We start from the raw sequence: 19,435 nt of genomic DNA, 5'->3' as shown, positions 1-19,435 counted from the left end.
AGGAAAATGATGTTAAAGTAACTTTATGGTAATATTAGAGGTCTTTAAAGAGAAAATTTTAAAGATTATTTAAAGAAATGAAGAAAAAGACAACCGAAAGATTGGAGAAAATTAATAACTTTCTTAAAGAATGTCAAGAACACTAGGAAAAAACAAGCAAACAGTTGACAGAAAAAAAAATAAAACTGTTCAAGATCTGAAAATTGAAGTAGAAGCAGATAAAATAAAATAAAAAACCCAGGGAATTCTGAAAATGGAAAACCTGGGTAAGTGAAGGGTTACTATAAATGCAAACATCATCAACAGAACACAAGAGACCAAAGGTAGCATGTTAGGCTTTGAAGATAAAATAGAAGAAATAAATGCATCAGTCAAAGAAAATGATAAATCTAAAAAAATTCTAACACAAAGCATTCAGGAGACCTGGAACACTATGAAAGAGAAAAGACCAAACCTATGAATAATTGGAATAGAACAAGGAGAAGAATCCCAGTTCAATGGCCCAGAAAACATATTCAAAAAATCATAGAAGAAAATTTTTCCAACCTAAAGAAGGACAAGAGCACCAAAAGAAAAAAAAGTCCCCTGATACAGAATAACCAAAACACCAAACACACAGAATAAAGAAAGAATGTTAAAACCTACAAAGGAAAAAAGCCAAGTAACATATGAAGGCAGATCTATCAGAATTACACCTGACTTCTCAATGAAGACTCTAAAAGCCAGAAGAGTCTGGACAGAAATCTTCCAGAATCTAAGAGACCATGGATGACAGCCAAGATTACTATACTCAGCAAAACTTTCATTCACCATAGATGGAGAAAATGAGACATTTCATGACAAAGTCAAACTTAATATCTATCTACAAACACAGCTCTATAGAGGGTACTAGAAGGAAAATGCCAACCCAAGAAAATTAGCTACATCCATAAAAACACAGGCAATTGATAATACCATACCAGAGGGATACATACACATGCACACACCACCACTACCAACATCAACAACAACAAAAAGGAATTAAAAACTAAACAATGACATTATGCAATTTGCAGGCAAATGGATAGAACTAGGAAAATATCATCCTGAGTGAGGTAACCCACACTCAGAAGGACAAACATAGTATGTACTCACTCATAAGTGAATACCAGATGTACAGCAAGGAATAACAAATCTACAACTCATAGCTCCAGAGAAGCTAGCTAACGAGGAAGACCCTAAGAGGGACACATGGATAACTCTGGGAAGGGGAAATAGATGAGATCTCCATGAGTGAACTGTGGGTGAGAAGAGGCAAGAGAGGGTAAGGAATGGGGGATGAGAACATAAGGGAACAGAATGGTCAAACTGGAGCAGGGATGGAGTAGGAGAGCAATAAAAGAGATACCATAATAGAGGGAAACATCATGGGGGTAGGGAGAAACCAGGGGCCAGGGAAGTTTCCAGGAATCCACAAGAATGACCCTAGCTATAGACTACTAGCAGTAGTGTAAAGAACACCTGAACTGCCTTACCCCAGTAATGATATCAGTGAATACCCTAACTATCATCATAAAGCCTTCATCCAGTAACTAATGGAAGCAGATACTGAGATCCAGAGCCAAGCCCTGGGCCAAGCTCCAGGAATCCAGTAAAAGAGAGAGAAGAGGGATTCTATGATCAAGGGTCATCAAAATCACAATACAGAAACTTACAGAGACAACCAAATCAATCTAGTGGGAACTCATGAACTTTACACCAACAACTGTGGAGCCTCCTTAGGAATGGACTAGGCCCTCTGCATAAGCAAGACAGTTGTGTAGCCTGATCTGCATAAAGGGCCCCCTGCCAGTAGGATCAGAATTCATCCCTGGTTTATGAGCTGGCTTTTTGGAGCCCGCTAACTATGGTGGGACATCTTACACAGCCTTGATGTAGGGGAAGGTGCTTAGATGTGTCTCATCCAAAAGTACCAGGTTCTGCTGACTCCACAGGGGAGGCCTTAACTTGCTGGAGGAGGGAATGGGGAGTGGGTATCTTATCAAATTACAGGGATTAGGTTTGGAGTTCAACAACAATAGAAACTATAGAAAGCCTACAAACTCACGGAAATTGAAAAACTCTCTACTGAATTACCACTTAGTCAAGGAAGAAATAAGGAAAGAAATTAAGGACTTCCTAAAATTCAATGAAAATGAATGCACAACATACCCAAACTTATGGGACACAATGAAAATGATACTAAGAGAAAAGTTCGTATCGCTAAGTACTTTCAAATAATCCTACAAGTACATAAACCTAAGGAAATACATTCAAATATGTATGTAATAAAAGCCTAGAGAGGAAGCCGATCCATATAATAAAAATAGGGTGAATATATTTCTTTCAGTAGCTGGTATAACTAGAGCAGAAAAAAAATTGGAAAGAGTTCAAAAGATTACACACCACTCTCATGCAGGCTGGCCTTAGAACACTGTACCTAATAACTGTAGAAAACACATCAGTTTTACATACACACAGAACATTCATGGAGAATACAGGGCATTCAATGATCCTAATGTGGCTAAACAAGGAAACTATTTAGGATGCCCTAAATGTAGAGGTAAAAGAGTGAGAGCTGTCATTATGAAAATGCCAGAAAGAATTTTTAAAAAAAGAAATGAAAAGAGAGACATAACAACAGACATTGAGGAAATCCAGACAATCATTAGGTCATACTTCAAAAACTTGACAAAATTGGAAAATCTAAAATAAATGGACAACTGTCTTGATAGATACCATATACCAAAATTAAACCAGTATCAGATTAACAATTTAAACAGACTTATAACCACAAAGGAGATAGAAGCAGTCAATAAAAGTCTTCAAACCAAGAAAAGCCCAGGGCCAGATAGTTTCAGTGCAGAATTCTGCCAGAATTTCAAAGAGTTAATATCATTATTCCTCAAATCATTCCACAAAATAGACTCAAAACATTGACAAATTCTTTTTATGAAGTGACAGTTACCCTGATATTCAAACCACACAAAGACTCAACAAAGAAAGAGACTTATAAACCAATTTCCTTCATGAATATTGATGCCAAAATATTCAATCATACTGACACTGAATCCAAAGTACACTAAAAAGAACATTCACCATGATCATGTAGGATTCATGCCAGAGATACAAGGATGGTTCAATATATGAAAATCTGTCAATGTAATCACCCATATAAACATAATGAAAAAAAAACCCACATGATTATCTCATTAGATGCTGTAAAAGCCATGATAAAATCCAACACCCCTTCATGACAAATGTCTGGCAGAGATCAGGGATACAAGGGACATACCTACACATAATAAAAACAATACACAGCAAGCTGACAGCCAACATCAAATTAAATGGAGAGAAACTCAAAGCAATTCCATTAAAATCAGAAATAAGACAAAGCTGTCCACTCTGTCCATATGTACTCAACATAGTAGAGAATAAGACAATAAAAGGAGATTAAGGGGATACAAATTGGATAAGAAGAAGTCAAAGTATAGCTATTTGCATATAACATGTTAGTATATATGTTACCCCAACAATTATACCAGGAAACTCTTTCATTCAATAAACTTAATAAACACATTCAGCAAAGCTGCTGGATACAAGATTAACAACAACAACAACAACAAAATCAGTAACTCTTATATGCAAATGTTAAAAGGCTGGGAATGACACCAGGGAAACAACACCCTTCACAATAGCCATGAGTAATATACAATAGCTTGATCTAACGATCCAAGCAAGTGAAAGTCCTGTATGACAAGAATTTCAAGTCTTTGAAAAAAGAAATAGAAAATATCAGAAGATGGAAACATCTCCCATGCTCATAGACTGACAGGATTAACGCAGTAGACAGTCTCCAGCATCTGTCCAACAGGTAAGAGTCCTGTGGGCAGGCTGTACCAGCACCCTCCCCCATACCCCTTCTATTCTGTAGCCTCTACAACCCACTCTGCCACCCAAATCCACTGACCTTATCATCCTCCCTTGACCAACCATTCACCACAACATTAGCAGTCCCTATAGGTGCAAGCACCACCCACACCACGTGGTAGAACAGGTAAGTGACTGGTCCCCCAGATAAACTGCCCCAATCTCCAGGCCCAAAACCCCAGGGCACAGCCAATGTCCCTCCAGCTTCAATCTCAGCCCCAGCAAGGGAGCTGGGCCCTGCCCTCCACTCTGGTAGATCTCCACTGCTATGCCGCAGTCCCCAGGAGCCAGCCAACAGGTGAGAGACCTGTGGGCAGGCTACACCAACACTCCTGGCACCCACTGGACGCTGTAACCCCTACATCCCACCCTGCAGCCCAAACCTGCCAATCATCTTTGTCTGGCCAACCATCATCCAAAACATCAGCAGCCTTTATATGAGCACCACTTACTTCAACTGGAAGAACCAGCAGCCCCTTATAGGCACCAACACCGCCTATTACAGTTGGAAGAACAGCAGTCCCTATAGGGACAAGGGTCACCTATATCAGCTGGAAGAACAGCAGCTCCTACAAGCATAAGTAGCACCTTATGCCTGTACCAGTTGGAAGAACAGTCTCCCTTGACACAGGCACAAACCATACCAGTGGGAAAACAGACCCCAGTAGGCACAAGTAAAGCCCACATAAGCCAGAAGAACTGGAGCATATGCTGCATTTAGGTGCCCAAACTCTCAGAAACCTCAGCTGAGACCACCCCTTTGAACCTGAGAACCACCAGAATCCTTGTTCACCCAGGCCAAAAGACAATAAAGGAAACAGACAGTAACAGAAAAAAGAACCATCCTGTGGCTGGATTCCTGCTGAGCTCCTGGCCTGGTTCCAGAGAGTAGAACCTAGCCCTAATCCTTCCTTTGTTTAACTACACCTTTTGTTTCTTGTATCACCTTATGTGAATCTTGTCTGAGAGTGAAGGGTCAGAGAGTCTCCCAAGGTTCAAAGGCCTATGCAAAACTTGGTTCAGGAAACCCAAAAAACAGTGGTACCTGAGAAATCAAGTAATTTGTAGCTGTCTTTTTATCTCTGGGAGCTCCTTTTAGGTTGCTTTGAAGGTATGAAATTAACTGGCTAAACTGTACTTACAGAGAAATAAAAATGCCCTAGGCAAAGGGATAGTGCTTCAGTCCTTCCAGGCTGGGCCCCCCTGCAGCCATAAAAAGCTAAATTCTTCTTAAGATGCCTCTGAGTTTTCTTTCCATGGATCCATGTGAACCCAACTAACTGTGCTATGACTACAGCGACACCATCCAACAAAGAGATCACTAGAATCAACACCTATACCTATAACTATTCCAAAACTAGATGGGTAAATGGGTGAAACAATACATGAGACAACCATAAAGGGCAATATAGCACCACCAGAACCCAGTGGTCCTACAACAGCAAGACCTGAACATTCTAGTGCAGGTGAAACAGGAGAAAATGACATTAAATATAATTTTATGAAGATGACAGAGGCCCTTAAAGAGGAGATAAAAAATTCCCTTAAAGAAATGGAGGAAAAGAAAAACAAAAAATTAGAAGAAATCAACAAATCCCTTAAAGAAAGCCAAGGGGGAAAAATCAAACAGGTGAAGGAAATAGTCAAGACTTGAAAATAGAAATAGAAGCAATAAAGAAAACACAAACTGAGGGAATTCTGGAAATAGAAAATCTGGGGAAGTGAACAGGAACTACACATGCAAGCATCACTAACAGAATACAAGAGATGTAAGGGAGAATCTCAGACATTGAAGATACAATAGAGGAAATTGATACATGAGTCAAAGAAAATGTTAAATAATAAAAAAATTAACACAAAACATCCAGGAAATCTGCAACACCATGAAAATACCAAACCTAAAAATAATAGGGGTAGAAGATGAAGCATTCCAGTTCATAGGCACAGAAAATATATTCAACAAAATCACAGAAGAAAACTTTCCCAACCTAAAGAAGGACATGCCTATGAAAGTACAAGCTTATAGAACACCAAATAGACTGGACTAAAAAAAAAATTCCACTTTCCATATAATAATCAAAACACTAAAAATACAGAATAAAGAATGAATATTAAGAGCTTCAGAGGAAAAAGGCCAAGTTACATATGAAGGCAAACCTATTAGAATTACACCAGACTTCTCAATGGAGACTCTAAAAGCTAGAAGGTCCTGGACAGATATTTTGCAGACACTAAGTAACCACAGATGACAGGTCAGACTACTATGGCCAGCAAAACTTTCAATCACCATAGATGGAGAAAACAATATATTCCATGGCTAAACTATATTGACCAATACTGATCCACAAATCCAGCCCCGCAAAAAGTATTAGAAGGAAAATATCAACTCAAGGAAGTTAGCTGCACCAACAAAACACAGGCAATAAATAATCTCACACCAGCAAACCCAAGGAAGGGACACACACACACACACACACACACACACACACACACACACACACCATATAAACATATGGAAAGAAAAAAAAAAACACATGATCATCTCATTAGTACCTGAAAACACCTTTGACAAAATCCAACACCCCTTCATGATAAAGGTCTTGGAGAGATCAGGAGTATAAGGGACATACCTAAACATAACAAAAGCAATATACAGTATGTTGACAGTCAACATCAATTTAAATAGAGAGAAACTCAAAGCAATTCCAACAAAATTAGGAACAAGACAAAGCTGTCCACTCTCACCTTATCTATTCAATATAGTACTCAAAGTTCTAGCTAGAGAAATACGACAATAAAAGGAGATTAAGGGGATACAAATTGGAAAGAAAGAAATCAAACTTTTGCTATTTCTAGATGATATGATAGTATAGATAAGAGACCTTAAAAATTCTACTATGGAATTCCTACAGTTGATAAACACCTTCAGTAATGTGTTTGGATACAACACTAACTTAAAAAAAAAGAGTATTCTTCCCTCCTGTAAACAAATGATAAACAGTCTCAAAAAGAAATTAGTAAAACAACATCCTTAACAATAGCTACAAATAATATAAAATACCTTGGGGTAACTCTAACCAAACAAGTGAAAGACCTATATGACAAGAACTTTAAATCTTTAAAGAAATTGAAGAAGATATCAAAAAATAGAGAGCGCTCCCATGCTTATGGATAGGTAGGGTTAAAATAATCAAAATGGCAATCTTACCAAAAGCAATCTACAGATTCAGTGCAATCCCCATCAAAATTTCGACACAATTCTTCATAGACCTTGAAAGAAAAATATTCAACTTCATATTGAAAAACAAAAAACCCAGGATAGCTAAAACAATCCTGTACAATAATTCGACTTTTGTAGGCATCATCATCTCTGTCTTCAAGCTCTACTATAGAGTTATAGTAATAAAAACAGCTTGGTATTGGCATAAAAACAGACATGTGGATCAATAGAATTGAATCAAAGACCCTTAAATAAATCCACACACCTATGAAAGGCTAATTTTTGACATAGAAGCCAAAAATATACAATGGAAAAAAGAATCTTCAACAAATGCTGCTGGCATAACTGGATTTGGCATGCGGAATAATGCAAATAGATCCACATCTATTGCCATGCAAAAAATTCAAATCCATGTGGATCAAAGACCTCAACATAAATATAGTTGCACTGAACCTGATAGAAGAGAAAATGGGAAGTAGCTTTCAACGTATTGGCACAGGAGACCACTTCCTGAATATAACACCAGTAGCACAGCCATTGAAAGACACAATTAATAAATGGGACCTCCTCAAACTGCAAAGCTTCTGTAAGGCAAAGAATACAGTCAATAAGACAAAACATCAACCTAAAGAATGGCAAAACATCCTCACCAACCCCTCATCTGACAGAGGGATGATCTCTAAAGTATATAAAGAACTTAACAAACCATAAATAAACAAACCAAACAGTCCAATTTAAAAATGGAGTACAGATCTAAACTGAATTCTCAACAGAGTAATCTCAAATGGCTGAGAAACACTTAAAGAAATGTTCAACAGCCTTAGCCATCAGAAAAATGCAAATCAAAATGACTTTGGGATTCCATTTTATACCTGTCAAATAGGCTAAAATCAAAGACACATTTGACAGCTCATGCTGAAGAGGATGTGGAGCAAGGGGAATACTCCTCCATATCTGGTGGGAGTGCAAATTTGTATGGACACTTTGGAAATCAGTATGCTGGTTTCTCAGAAAATGGGGCATCAATCTACTTCAAGACCAAGCTATACCAATCTTGAGCATATATGCAAAGGGTGTTCAATCATATCACAAGGATACTTGCTCAATTATTTTCATAGCAGCATTATTTATAATAGCCAGAACCTGGAAACAACCTCTATGCCCCTCAACTGAAGAATAGATAAGGAAAATGTGGTGCATTTATACAATGGAGTATTACTCAGCTGAAAAAAAATGATGGAACTAGAAAAATAATCATTCTGAGTGTGGTAATTCAGACACAGAATGATTATCATGATTCATATTCACTCATAAGTGAATATTAGGAGTAAGATAACCAACCTATAATGTATAGCCTCAGAGAAGCTAGATAACAAAGAGCATCCAAAGAGTGATGCATGGATTTTCCTAGGAATGGTAAATAGAAGAGATCTCCTGGGTTAACTGGGGGTGGGGAAGGGAGGGTGGAGCAATGGGATCTTAAGGGAGCCAGTTGGGCTGGCTGGCTGTAGGAGGCATGTTGGAGTCAAGAAGGAGGGGGGATGAAAGAGACATCTTGATAGGGCATGGCGTTTGGGAGTTAACGAGCTACCTGGCACCAGGGAAATCTCCAGGAATCCAAAAAGATGACCCCAGATAACACTCCCAGCAATAGTCGAAAGGGAGCCTGAACTGGCCTTTTGCTGTAGTCAGATTGGTGACTAACCTAATTACCATCAGAGATGCTGTATCCAGTAACTGATGGAGGTAGATGCAGAGATCCACAGTCAAGTAATGGGCTGAGCTCCAGGAGTCTTGTTGAGGAGAAAGAGGAGCAATTGTCCAAGCCAGGGGTTTCATGTTGGGAGAACCCACAAAGACAGCTGACCTGAGCTCATGGGAGCTCATGGATTCTAGATGGGTCTGACCTGGGCCCCCTGCATGTGTGTGAGAGTTGTGTATCTTGGTCTCTTTGTAAGGCTCCTAGCAGTGAGATCAGGACCTGTCCCTGGCACTTAGCTTTCTTTTGGGAACCTAGCCATCATGTCTGATTACCTTGCCCAGCCCTGACACAAGGGGAAAAGCTCAGTCCTGCCTGAACTTGATGTGCGATGTTTTAATCAGTTCCATGGGAGGCCTGCCCCTTTCTGAATGGAGATGGAGGAGGAGTGGAAGAAGAGAGGGGTAGATGGGAAGTAGAAGGGAGACTTGCAGGAAAGGTGGGAGGGGAAACTGTGGTCAGCATGTAAAATAAATGAAAAATGTTATTTAAATAAAAAAATTAACATAGTAAAAGTGGCCATCTTACTTACCAAAAGCAATCTTCACATTTAAGTCAATACCCATCAAAATTTCAACACAATTCTTTACATACCTGAAAGAACAATACTTAACTTCATATGAAAAACCAAAAACAATCCTGTAAAATAAAGGAACTGCCAGAGTTATCACCATCCCTGATTTCAAGGTCTACTTCAGAGCTACAGTAATAAAAGCAGCATGGTATTGGCATTAAAACAGACACATCAATCAATAGAAATGAATCAAAGACCCAGACATAAATTTACTCACCTATGGACACTTGATTTTTGACAAAGAATGTAAAACTATACAATGGAAATAAGAAGGCACCTTCAATAAATCATGCTTGCATAACTGGATGTCAGCATGTAGAAGAATGCAAATGGATCCCTATTACCCTGCACAAAACTCAAGTCCAAGTGAATTAAAGACCTCAGTAAAAATCATTTACCTTGAACCTGGTAGACGAGAAACTATGGAATAGCCTTGAGTGTGTTGGCACAGGAGAAATCTTCCTAAACAGAACACCAATAGCATAGTCACTAAGTTCAAGAATTAATAAATCTGACTTCATGAAACTGAAAGGGATTGTTAAATGGAACAAAACAGCAGCTTCCAGAATTGGAAAATATTTTCACCAGCTTCACATCTAATAGAGGACGAATATCCAAAGCATATAAAGAACTCAAGAAAATAATCCTCAAAAAATATAAATTATTCAATTGAAAATGGTTTAGTGATTTAAACAGAAAACTTTAAATAGACAAATTCCAAGTGGCTAACAAATGCTCAAAAGACATATTCAACATCCTTAGCAATCAAGGCGATGCAAATCAAAATGACTTTGAAATTCCATCTTACATCTGTCAGAATGGCTAGGGTCAATAACACAAGTTATCGTTCATGCTGTTGAGGATGTAGAGCAAGGAAAACACTCTTCCATTGTTGGTGGGTGTGGAAACTTGTACAGCCACTATAGAAATTAATATGGTGATTCCTCAGAAAATTGGAAATCAATCTACCTAAGGACCTAGCCATACCACTCTTGGGCATATACCTAACAGATGCACAATCATACCACAAGGACACTTTTGCTCAGTTATGTCCATAGAGGCTTTATATAATACCCAGAAACTGGAAACAATCTATATATCCCTTAACAGAAAACTGGATAAAGAAAATGTGGTATATTACATGATGGAATATCACTCAGCTGTTAAAAATGTGATATTATGAAATTTGAAGCTAGAAGAAAATCATCCTGAATGAGGTAACCCAGACCCAGAAAGACAAATAGGATATGTAATCGTAAGTAGATATTAGCTATTATGTACAGGATAATCACTCAACAATCCATAGAGTAAGTAACAAGGCTAAGTAATGAGGAAGGTTCTAGAGGAGACTCAAGGATCTCTCTGGGAGGTAGAAATTGAATAGATTTTCAGGTAGACTAGATTTAAGTGAGGATGGGAATAAGAGGCATCAGGTATGGGAGAGAGTATGGGAAGAAATGACTGAAACTGGGGTAACATCTGGGAGGCAATGTGGAAACCTAGTGCAGTGGAAATTTACTGGAATGTATGAGAGTGAGGACTCCTAATAATGGAGGATATGGAGTCTAAACTGTCCGTCTTCTATAACCAGGCAAAATTTCTAGTAGCAGTATTGCTATAATTAACGAGGCAATTTCATATAGTTTATCTGGTAATTAAAAGAGGTTTATTTCAGGGATAACTTACAACCAATGAGGGGTCAATTACAGGATCTGGGAGAGACTAGGTGCAGTCCAGCATAGTTCCCTGGGGAACTCTGACTTGGTCTGCAAATCTAGCCTCCAGGACCAACAAGGAGCTAAGATAGTGAACATATATGCAATCAGGTCTTAAGGGGTCTCCTTTCAGCCACACCCCAGGAGGAGGTCATAGGCAGGTGTGGCAGTTGCTTGTTGCCACACTAGGGGCAGTGTTTCAAGGTCAAAGCTACATAGTAGGACTGGGACACCAAACCAGTCACAAAATTTGCTCAGGCAGTTGTGGCTCAGAACTTGTGGGAATGGGTAACAAATGACTGGTCTAACTTGAGGCCCACACCCCAAGAGGAAGTCTACACCTTTAGAGGAAGCCCACACTAGACACAGCCTGGATAACCAGGATCCAGAGTCAGGACATCCCAGAGACCCAAGAGAGAGCCAAATAGGACTGGCCAAAGAAAAGAAATGTCAGTGAAATGATTTCTATGATACTCTGCTATACTTAGAGATTGTTGCTTAGCTCAATTGTCATCAAAAAGGCTTCCTCTGGCAGCTTATATTATCAGATTCAGAGAATCACTGCAAGACATTAGGCAGAGCTCATAGAACCCCACAGAAGAGGGGGTGGGGAATGATTGTAGAAGTCAGGAAAATCTAGGACACCAGGAGAACAGGGACACAGATGAACTAAACAGGGCTCCTATGGACTCACAGAAGCAGCAGTCACAGAGCCCACACAGGTCTGTGCCAGATCCTCTGTATACATGTTATGCTTGTTCAGCTTCAGGATTTTGTGTGACTCATATCTGTGGGAATGCTCTGACTCTTTTCCCTGCTTTAGGGACCCTTTCCCTCATACTGGGTTGAATTGTCAAGCCATGATGTGAGGATTTGTATCTAGTCTTATTGCATCATGTTATGCTGTGTTTGGTTAATATCCCTGGGAGGACTGCTCTTTTCTGAATGGAACAGGAAAAGCAGTGGATCTGGAGGAGAAGAGAGGAGTGCAGGGAGGGATGTATTGTATTAAAGAAGAATAAATAAAAAAGAAAAATGAAAAAAACATACTCTAATAACACACTCTAATCAAATATAATATTATTTCATCCTTACAAGATTAGTATGGCTAAATAACATTTTATAAAATGACTATTACTCCTGGTGTGACATTCTCACATAAAATATTTTCATATTGTCTAATTTAGTGTAGACTCTGATCTGCACAGAAAAAAAGTAGATTATATAATTTCATGTTAAGGTATCAGCCTTTCCAACTTTCTAAGAATATATTCAAGAACTAAAGTAAATTAAAATGGACAATAAGATATACATATTAATGTCACCAAGAATGCAGTTAACTTACAGAAAATATGCTTTATAATTTCAGCCAGTATGGCAGTGAGAATTGTGAAGTCATATTTCATAGTGTCTTATAGAAAGGACTGATGAGTTATGTAAATAAGAATATATGAGTAGAAATGAATCTAAATTCTGTTAGAGAATAGATTATAGCAAAAATACCAAATATTTTTTGTGATATTCAATACTGCCTCATTATGCTTTGCTTTTTGCAAATATAACTCACATTCTGTACACATTATACTTGGAGGCTTTCCTTCAGATTCTATGCTCTTCAGTTAGTGAGTTTATTTCCTGTCAATATCTAAATTTCTATAATTTTCTTTTAATTGAAACCATAATAAATATAATCAGTGTACTAAGCAGAATTATAAGATGATCCTATAATCCCATTCTTCAGAAATAAGCCCCTGATTATGTTATATTACATAACAGAAGGATTGTGAAGCTGTAATTAATGTTTTTAATCAGTTGGCCTTCAGTTAATCAAAAGAGAGATTATCCAGGTAGGCTCAGTTTAATCCTAGGGACCATTCAAAAATAGACTTTTCTTTGACTCTTCCTAGAAGTCAGAGAGATTAAAAAATGGAAGAAATTTTGTATGTAGGAAGTTCATACTGCTGTGATAGAGCAGTCAAAGGTCAAGGACCTAAGAGCATGCTCAGAAGCAAAAACAAACTTTGGCTTGACACAAGGAAGGAAGCAGACTTAAGTCCTCTAACCACAATTAATAAATTTCCTATTATGTGATTTCTGTGTATATAATTTCACTGTGTAGCTGCTGCTGGCTTTGAAGTTTTGTTGCCCATGGTTCTGCCTCTCATATACTGGGGTTATAGTTGTATACAGTTGTGTCTGGCCAAAGTAACATATTTCATTACACAGAATTTTAGTAAAAACCTGAATAATGAATTTGGAAGTAGAATTATTTTAAAGCCTTAGGATGATACCTATGATAAGCTGGCATGTTTACACTGTGAACAGAAAATTTAGTCAAATAAGAGCCAAAATTCTGTGTTAGTGAAACTAGGAAGTATAATTTTAAGTTGCTAAAGCTAGAAGTATGTTTAGGCAGCAGTAAATAATGATGTAAGGTATTTTTGGCGAGTTGATGATAACTTCTCAAACTTTATATAGAGTAAGTGGGAATATAGTCCTTGCAGGATGGTTTAGAAGATTCTGATTGCATGCAGGTAATCAAGACAATGAAAAAATGGGCAGGAAAGGGAATGTAGACAAAGAATAGTCCTGGGAAGACAATTATAATGTAGTCAGCCAAGAACTTTGTTTCATGGATTATTTTCAGACATGATAGTAAATAAAGCCAATTATTATAATTGTTCCTTTGAGAAACACCTTGTAGGACCTTCTTACAGCTTGGGTTTGGACAGTACTTCTTTATATAATTTGATTGTCTTGGCAAGTGGAAAGTGTAATAATCAAATTTTATTATGATAATAGGTATATATTTACTTACAGTGTAAATGCAGAGATCCATAACTAATCAAGGTACAGAGAATAGGAGACTATGGAGTGCTCTCCCTACATTTGACACCTATATCTCACACAAAACTCTGGTATCTTGGTAGAAGACGGGTGTTCTTTAAAAGAAAAGTTCTGTTAATGGAGTAGCATTCAGCACAGTCCCTGGGACTGATGGTTGGGGCGTGTCAGAGACAGTGAAGAGTGACTTTGTAGGATACAAGCTCATGTCTCTATGCTGATTGTAGTGTGGCTTCATGTCATTCACTGCATTTTCTTTAAGTATTATTTTTCTGTTTCAGTCAATTTTTCATTGCTCTAACAAAATACCCAAGATCAATAAATTTAAAAGAATTCAGGATAATGACTTCATATAAGCCAGATCCTGGTTTTTCTAGTTCCATGGCTATGGGCCAGAACCAAGGAAGGATGTTACTAGGAAATAGAATGATGTAGGAGGCTATTCAGCTCATGTCAGTGACATCATAGGGCTAGGGACAGGATATTGTTTGAAAATGCATTCTCCTAGTGGAATACGTCTTTTTAGGTAAATCCACCTTTGTGTAGCACATTCAGCCTTGAACTCACCAATGAGTTATTTAGTCTATTGATGATGGGATTAGAGCCTTCATGATTTTATTATCTCTAAATGTTGTCACCAATTAGAGAACAATCTTTCAATACTTGAGCATGGTCAGGGCAGGGGAACTCATTCTAATCCTGATAATCATTAACTCTTAAACTTAACACTTAAAGCAGATTTGATGTGTTAAACACCAAAGGATCTATTTGCCTCTCCTTCCCCATGCCTCCTTGCTCTTCTGGGATTATTTGTAGCAGCATTTTTATTTGGCAATGTGTTAAGACAAAACAGGAATTTCCATGTTGAAAGTGGAAATGGGATGTTGGAATAAAACCCCAAACATGTGAGAGTTGAGGTAAAAAAAATGTGGAGAACATTATACAAAAATCAATGGTGTTATAAAGAGTCATAAGAGAATAAATGGGAACATTTGAAGGGCTACTAGGCAAGACTTTGAAGCAAGTGCCAGAGTGAATCCTATCAAGAAACCTAGAGTTCCTGTCAATTTAATACAAATGGAATTGTCCATTAGAACAGAAAGGAAAGGACAGTGATAGAGCAAAAGCCAGAATTAGGGATGGTACACTCAGAAGAAAAGACATATAGCAGTCCAGCATTTGATGCTGAACAAGGCTCAGCAAAAGCTATCAGAAGAAAGCAGGTTTTCAGTCTTTTCCAAAATGGAGAATCTGTATTCTCACTTCTGAGCTCTACCACCATCCAATGTCCTGTTTCTGCCACAACAAATGAGAAACTTTTCTGAGTCAGTATCTACAGAAGTACATGAAGGGATGGATCAATTATTAGAGAGCTTGGGTAGGTTTTTGTATGAAAATGTATTCCTAGGTATTATTTTAGTATAACTGTACTAGGTTCCGTTGCCAGCGTATTGCCAGGATAGCACATTCATTTAAATATGTAAGTTCAACTATGCTGTCACTACATTGCCGTCTAGCACTGCTGTTAGTCTTTAATCCACATACAAATTGCCTTTATTTGTCTCCTTGTTTCCTTGTTTCCTTCCTTTCTTTTGTTCTCTCTCTCTCTCTCTCTCTCTCTCTCTCTCTCTCTCTCTCTCTCTCTCTCTCTCGTGTGTGTGTGTGTGTGTGTGTGTGTGTGTGTGTGTGTGTGTGTGTGTGTGTGTGTTAAATCTCAGAGAGAGGATTTTCAGCAAAGTGGAGCTTTCTCATTTCATGCTGCTTGCCAGTTTATCAGCACAGAGTCAAAGTGTTGTAGAAATTTTGGACATAGCCATGTTTGTATAATCGACTAGGTGATGAAATGACATCATCACATTACACAAAAGTCATCATGAGACTTATGGGAACTAATGAATTTTATCTAAAGTCACACCTAAAGTATTATATCAGGCTCTCTTCACATATGTGAAGAAAATCTCCGCTACACTTTTTGGATTGTGATAAATTATATTTGAGTTAGCAAAACAATATCCCTAACTGGAAACCTTAGTGTTTTGGTTTGGGACTTGGGATGTTAAGGTAATTTGGTATAAGAATTTTGGTGAACTTTAGGGTATATTTGCACTTGCTGCTAACCATTTAGTCTATTCAAATAATTAAGTGCTGAATGGGAATAGGATATCATACAAAATTATCATTAAGTTCCATCTCCATCAAACTATGCTGACAATAAAAACCATTTAAGGATGTTCTAGAAATATTAACTTCATGACAAGGAATCTCATGAAAATGTAATATTTTTGTATGGATGATTTTTTTCATTTATTTGTGATTTATTTCTTTACTTATTTATTTTTTTATTTATTATTTATTTACATTATTTAATGTGTGTGTGTGTCTGTATGCATATGTGAACTTATTTGTGCTATAGCCAAACATGGAGGTCAGAAGATATCTTGAATGAGTCTATTCTGTCTTTCAATGATATGTGCTTCAGGGATTGAACTTAGGATGTGAAATTTGGCAGCAAAAGTCTTTATTTGATGAGCTATCTTGCAAGCACATGGAAGAGGTTTTAAATATGTTTAGTTCCAATATAAGGGTACAACTTTCTACTGTCAGTTATTCCCCTTGCCTATTTTATAAAATACCCTATAAATAATAAATCAAGATAAAAAACAAACAAAAAACCCAAAATAATTATCCCAATGTCTATTAGAGCAGTGATTCTCAATCTGTGGTTTGTGGCCCCCTTGGTAAACTTCTGTTTCCAAAAGTATTTTACAGTATGATTCATAACAGTAACAAAAATCACAGTTATAAAGTAACAATGAAAATAATTTTATGATTGAGGGTCATCACATATGAGGAATTAAATATATATATGTATTAAATTGTCACAGCATTAGGAAGGTTGAGAACCAGTATATTAGAATAAATTTTATTAGAGCAACAAAATTTTAGAATCTAAACAAACTTAGTTGGATATTATGTTGTTATTTTTCTCAATTTTCATTGCTCCCCAAATGATCTTAGAACAAAAGTTATGGAAAGCCACTGTAGAAAGAATAAATAATTTGATATATTAATTTGTGGTGATTTTCAGAATTAAACCTGAGACCTTGTGTAAGCTGTCACTGCTCTAAGACTGAACTACACTCTACTCTATCAATTTGTTTTCAAGAACACAAACTACTATGGGGAATTCCCAGGCCGTTACAATAAGAAATTACACATGTGTTGAGGGTCCAGTCCATGGCAGAGTGCTTGAATAACTGTGCAAGGCCTTGGGATCAATCTGAAGCACTGCAAAACAAGCAAGCCCACAGGTAAGATATTGAAGTCAACTGCATTCTGCATGTGGCTTCTTTCTTCTCAAGTATGAGGAGCCCCCAAAACAGTGTTACAAGTGTACCTTGTTCACCTTTCTCAAAGCAGTACGTTATGTATGTAAACTGTCCACCACTGTATTAAGTTTAGGTTGCCTCCTTATTGTGAATCTGATATTTTCATTTCATTCTAATTTACTGGAGGCATCATTTTGAGATCATCAACTCTTCTGAAGTCAGAGTATAGGAAAAACATCTCTTTTTGTAGCTTGTTAGGCCTTTCAAAAGCTCCTTGACCTTTGCCAAACCCATTGACTTACTGGACTTATCTGCTGAACTTCAGTTTCCTCTCTGGTGTATAGTTCTGTATCTACAACTACACTGAAGTTATTTTTATTGTTTTCCTGAATCTAAGCAACAGTATTATCATTACAATTACAATCCTGTAGGTGTGAGACATTTGAAGTCTTAAGTGTAATTAGTTTCTTGTTCAAATACATGAGAGAAGCAGAACTGTCTAAATGTTTATAGTTTGCTGCCTGTGCCTCCACCCAAAATAAATACAGAAAGATTCAGAATAAAGGAATACTGTGATGTAGGTGACTTCACACTCCATGGATTGTGGGAATGATAAAACAAAGTGGAGAGCTACTAGCACATTCTTATATTGTTTTCATTACATCTACAGCATATGCTCAACAGATGATATTGCCACATGAAGTATTTGCAAATAAAAGTAATAGTACATGGAAGGTACCATATTTGATGATACATCTTTTACAGGCAACAGCTCTGCATGATGTGTTGTATTTATTCTTGTTGAATGACAAGGGAATGAAAGTAGAACTCAAATGCATTGCCCAGAATTGCTGAGCTCATACATTGGAAGTCTGTCTTACTCTAATATCTGTGTTCTTATTACTTACTGACAACATGACCAAAGAAACGTCTTGTCCTGAATGATGGCAAATGTTCACTTTGGGTGATAGATGGAGCATTTTATGACAGAGACAGAGTTGCAATGCATTTTCTTAGAACTTCTGCAATAAACCTTCCTATTTTATAATAGGGTTCTCTCTGTCTTATATTTTAAAATATTACTGCTTTTCTAAGACTACAATTTAATAAAATATTGACAGCTAAAATAATTTACTGGCAAAACAAATGTACAGTTCATTTACAAAGACCAGATAATGTGATAATTCCACAGAATTCTGGTTAAGGAGTATTAGGGAAATTTATTAGGATAAATTGAGGAAATACACTCACAAATACAGAACAGAGTAGACAGCTGAAGTCATCCTCTGATCTGACAAGGAGTGAATCCACCAGGCAGTTTACCCACACCAGGAAGCAGGCAGGAGAGAGAAGAGGCTCATGACCCTTCTCCCGTTCCTTTTGAGAGGTCACATACAATGGCAAGAAGTATCACCTCCTTCAAACCCCATAGCCCAAAGTCATGGGCAGAGCAAACACCACTACATTTTCCCTTTTTGCTAAATAAAAAGGTACTAAATTCAATGCAAACTATATACAATAAGAATGATTACCAAGTGTTGTTCATGAAAAACAAAGGGTAATAACATAAACAAAAATGGAACTACAACCAACAGGGACAACATCAAACAAGAAATACATACTAAATGTACAGAAATGTCCAGATCATAGGTAAATGATAAAAAACTGAGATTACTTCAAATAGCCATCTTATCCTGAAGATTCTAATTCTAGTACTTAATATGTTCTAGTTAAGATACAAAAAGATTGTAACTGTAACTATTTAGTCTTCAACTCCATCAAAGACCTGAGAAGGAACATAATGAAAAAATAGAAAATGCAAACAAGTAATTTCTGAAATTCATGTGAGAATAAATAGAGACAGTAAATAGCTTGGACAGTCATTTAAAGTTTCTCAGCATCTAGGGGCATCCAATTTGACTATAGGCCTAGAACATCTGACAGACAATTTTCAGAAGCAGGAATTTTGAAAGACCATCTGCCCATGTCTTGGCAAGGTTCAATAGTCACTTTTCCTTGTGTCCTGCTCATCTGGAAAGGACAGTG

The sequence above is a fragment of the Peromyscus maniculatus genome, chromosome 10, assembly GCF_049852395.1.
Source record: "Peromyscus maniculatus bairdii isolate BWxNUB_F1_BW_parent chromosome 10, HU_Pman_BW_mat_3.1, whole genome shotgun sequence".
NCBI lineage: Eukaryota > Metazoa > Chordata > Mammalia > Rodentia > Cricetidae > Peromyscus > Peromyscus maniculatus.
The sequence above is the reverse complement of the archived record's forward strand: the minus strand, read 5'-3'. Positions refer to the sequence as shown.